The following is a 5,133-nucleotide window of genomic DNA, read 5'->3' on the forward strand; positions in this document are numbered from 1 at the left end:
AAATCGTGCTTTTTTACCTACTACGCCCAATAGAACGGCTAGAGGTCTTTTTACTGCAGGTATATACTTAGCATATAACCACCTTGTTGTTTTACATTTTAACTTTCATCATTAACACAAACCCGTAATTTATAACATAGTTTAATTATTAAATATTTAAAACATCTGTTTAAGATCTTTTATTTAGATACTCGACTGCTCCTTTCTAAAACAATTACAAATTAATTATTTTACTTATTGTATAATGTACATGTAGTTTAAGTCATGGTGGTTTTATGTACAGTGCTGTAACTTAATCATTGGTCAGGACTTTGAAAGCTTAAAAACAAGTTTGATTTTTGTGCTCTGTTAAAAAAATTTGTTAAATTTTTTATTTTAATTCATTCTGCTTTCTAATTGTATTTAAATTTAATTTTGCTATAATTTAGATTTACCAGTATAAACATTCTATAAATAAAGTATACATTATACCGGGTTTCAGTGGATTTTATTGCCTTTACGATTGTTTGATTTATTAACTCAATAATTAATGTTTGTTGTTTTGCTTTTAATTCACAATAGATTACATATTAATTTTTTTTAATTTACTACTACTTTTTCCAAACATAAGGAATAAATTATCTAACTTTGTAGTATAGGTTACTGGCTGGTCCTGATGTTCATATGTATTTTGACGTAATTATTAGATACGTTTTTTAATGATTAGTAACCAGTAAATATTTAGAACTAGTATCTCCTTCGTTTTCATGTAAGTAGCTTGTATTATGATTTGTTATCTTATTTTTACTTTAATTTAGTCTTAATAATTACAAATATTACATAGTTTTATTACAGTCGGATTTAACATTAGTATTCTATTTATTATTAACCGATAAAAACCTATAACAATTGTTTGTATTTTTAATAGACACCTACTCTAGCTTCTATTCTTACCTTACAGTTATTATTTTTTTACAGAGCTCAATTGAAGTCTGTTGACTCGTTTAACACACAGAAACATATGTCAGTGTAAAAAAAAAGGATACTGTATAATTTGTTATTTATATATTCCAGTGAACTTGTTTCGCTAGGATCTTTTGTTAACAGACGCTTAAATTTATAATTTGAATAGTTAAAAATTTTTAGTTATTTTAAAGAAACTAAAAAAAATCTTTAAATTGTCTGAAAACGAGTAGAATGTGTTTTCGTGATGATTGCTAAATGTAAAAAAAAATTTTGCCAAAAACTCAAAGGTGAAAATTTTAAGGTCCCATACAATTTACATAGGGGTTGTTTTCAGAAAAATATAAATAGTGTGACGGTGGTAAAAGCTAGAAAACTAACATTTTTTTTGTACTTTTTAAGTGATTTGCCACGCACAAAAAGATAGACTAAGCTTAACTTTAAGGTCGGCGCCACAAATGTACCCTATTGTAAATTATTTAACTTAACGAGTTAATGAGATTTGCTTGTTCCCGTTAGCAATCAGTTTGTAATAATACTGCTAAGTATCTTTTTTATACATTAAAACAAAATTGTTTTCCAAATTTCTATCATAGCTTTATTTTTGTTCAATTCCTTACGAAAAATTAGTGTAATCACACAAGGAACATTCATGATAGCTTTAGATCAAAACAAACCTAGGAGGATACAGGTTTTGTTATTTTCTGCAAAAACTAGCCCGAAGAAGTTTGCCACCAATGCGATAAAAATACAACAACTGCTGAGTGAAAGACACAAAATAAGCTACTTTAAATCAAAAGTTCATATAAAAAACAGTCGCCATCGTACAATGCAAACACAACACTTACAGCAATAGCGTTATCACTAACACACTCAAAAACTAACCCCTAAAACAAGCGCGTTACTGAATTTAAGTGGTTTGAATAGTTTGAGAGAAAAGAAAGAAGAACACCGCTTTTGACTGAGAAAAACACTGCTGAAGTGTTACAGTGTTTCGTTCTGCTTTTTAACAAAGGATAATATTATTTTTTTTATAAACATTTTGGACCCTGCCTTACATTGTAAGCGGAATGAAAATAACCTTGTTGTTAATTGTTCAAGCAAAATTAAACACAAAAAAATATAAAATGTGCTAAGAATTTATATATGTTTATACTCTATTCAAATTTAAGTATTATGTAATGGCAGATTTTATAAATAGTACTGAGGTTTTTTTTAGAATATGTGTAAATAATGCACGAAGGGATACTTTTGCACTGGTTGAATTTTTTTTGATTTATTATTGTTTTTCTTTTGTATCACTGTTACTCCTTATTCTTAACAGTAACTTTTTTTTAATTATCACTTTTAACCTTAACCTTGGTCGGTATCCTTTTTTCTTATGAATATTTTTTTTTACTATTGCTGTTAACTCATGGTCGGTAAGGTTTATTATTTTTTTTTACTCATATGCAAAACCTACCTGTTTTTTTTTAATAAATGGTCTGGCAAAAAATATAAGACTATAAAATTTCTATTATCAGATCTAAAATCATTCTGATAGAAAAAAAGGACAAAATTATTAATCTGAAAACTTTTGGTAATAATAATTGCTTTGATCCAATATTTTTTATCATATCGTTTCTTTCCTCTGGTTTCGTTATTTCAAAATACTTAACAAAGTTGTTTTAAACCAAAACAAAAAGTTTATAAACTAAAACTTATGAGTTTGAATGGTTTATAAGGACTTTTAAACAAACTTTATAACATTATATAAAACTGTTCTTTATTTTGAAATGTAGACAATATTAAACAACATAAATTATTTTATCACGTTGTAATTTTAGTTGATTGACTAACATTCCTTTCAAGTTTTTATACAACTAAACTTTAAAATTAAACTATAAGAAATTGTACTATAAAATGCTAGTTTATATGGACAAATTAATTATAATTTTTCCACAGCACATCAAATCTATAGGAACTTTAAAATTTGGATTTTTATTACACTGTTTATTGTGCAATGTCGGACTCAGGCATCAAAACCTGAGCTTTTTAAACAGGACACACAAGAAGAAAAATAAAAAGAAATTTATAAAAATCCTTTCGTTATAAACACAGTTGTTAATTTATTTATTGTAGTAAATAAAGAAAGCACTCACTAGTATTTTAAAGTTTATTGTAAATAAAACAGCACAATTATAGTTTGAGAAGAACTAGTATTGAAATGTATTGAAGTATGTATTTTTATTTTTCAAAATTAAAAGTTTTAAGAACTAGAAACAAAAAACGCTTTTTTATAATAGAACCTAGTTTTCAAAAAAGATCATACAGCAGCAAAACCTGTATTTTAATATAATATGTTTTGATGTTATTTTACAATTTATCTAATATGAAATACTGAAAAATTTACACAGAAAATGATTACTCGTATAAGATGAAATTTAAACAGTTTCGTACAATTGATGAAAATTTTAATAAATCGAAGCATGTGATTTCAAAACCATCATATTAACCTAGTTCAATAAGGCATTACTAACTATTAACTGAAATGTTGGGCATAAACCTTTTGAATTAGTTCTTTTAAAGGTGCCTGCTCAACTTCAGAAACAAGATTGAATTCTTTGATAAAAAATACAAAAGATTTAAACGCAGTGTTGAGGTGAGCTTCTGTTTTCATGGCTTGCATATCACTCCAATGGTTATGATATATATGAGCATATACCTGCAACAACCTACTCATGATTGTTTTAATAATGTTTTGAAATTGATCAGGAAACTTATTTCCAAGTTGAGTAGGAAATACTTCTTCAGAGTCAAGTTGACACTGAATCCATGTGAGCACAGCATCAATATACTCAGGAGCACTTACTTCAGCAGGCCTGTTATTGCTTCCTAACCAGGTGTACTGCACTTCTCCAGCAGTCATTTTTGGGCACCTATCTGGGGTACAAAAAACTGTTAAAGTTCCATAAGCTTTAACAACATGTTTGAAAATATCAACAGTACAATGAGCCATCCATTCATTCATATCTTCTCCAGTCGGACATTTGACTGCCTGATCTGTATAGGTACTTCCTAAAGTACCCATTGTATAACGACAAGGCCCATAACTCATTTTTGCAGAGTTTGACTGAGATTGCATTTTGTGATGAACAATTATAAAATATCTGAAAACAGTTAGACTAAAAATAAATAAGAACCTATGTATTTTTTCTTCAACAGGTTGCTAAATGTTATAGGTAAATTTCTTCTAGGTTTTCTGAATATCTTCAAGGTTTATTTTGGTCCGCTTATATTTTATAATAAACCACTCAGTAAAAAACTTTTCAATAGTATAACAACATTGAAAAGATACTGTATGGCTACTTTAAATATGTTTTTGAATAAAATATTATTTTATAATATAAAAAAATAAATCTTTATGACAGATTTGGTATATATAATCGAAATTTTGTTACTTGACATGTAAAAAAAATAAAATTCTAGGTTTTTTAGTGATTTTTATTTAGAATTTAAAGTATTTTTTCAAAATTTCTCAAATTCCTGGTTTTTTGGAACCCTGTAAAAAATGTTAAAGACCACCGGTGCCCTTAATATTTTGTTTTACACCAGGGATATAGCTTGAACAAGTCTACAGCACTTCTACAATTTGCTTAAAATAATTTTTTGAAACATACAATTCAATCAAAGTTATTTTATTTATCTTATATTATAGCAAGATCCATAAAAAAATCAGTATATATTAATTAAAAAAAATTTAAAGGCTGCAGATAAAATCAAGCTATGTCTCTGGTTTATACCATGTCTTTCTATGAAAAATGTATTTAGTAAAAACTAAAGCTCATGATGGCAAAATAATGAAAAACTACAATAAGCTTTTACTAACTTAATCATATTTAGAAAAAACTTGCCAACAACAAAAATTGTATGAAAGACCTAAAAGATAAGCTACAATTACAGATATGTTTTTCAAAGTATCTACATTTTAAAATTCACTGTTTTTTTAATTTTGATATAAACTGGGTTGCCACTTTCTGAGTTAAAAAACTATCCTGAGTGAGCAAAAACTGTCCCGAGTGACTTTAAACTATTTTGAGTATTTTAAATTATTAATGTTTTTCATCTCTAGCACAAACTACTTATACTTCCTGTACTTTTTATCTAAATAATAAAGAGAAAATATATGCTACTACATTTAAAGGCAAAGGG

The 5,133-nt window shown here is 27.0% G+C and overlaps 1 pseudogene; it reads right to left on the reverse strand.

Annotated features, from left to right (window-relative positions):
• Positions 1-3,107: 3,107 nt before the first annotated feature.
• LOC145834782 (MOB kinase activator 1A pseudogene) lies at positions 3,108-4,087 on the reverse strand (annotated as a pseudogene).
• Between the last annotated feature and the right edge of the window lie 1,046 nt (positions 4,088-5,133).

Source organism: Thalia democratica, chromosome 4 (genome assembly GCF_965202585.1).
Source record: "Thalia democratica chromosome 4, ktThaDemo2.hap1.1, whole genome shotgun sequence".
NCBI classification, from domain to species: domain Eukaryota; kingdom Metazoa; phylum Chordata; class Thaliacea; order Salpida; family Salpidae; genus Thalia; species Thalia democratica.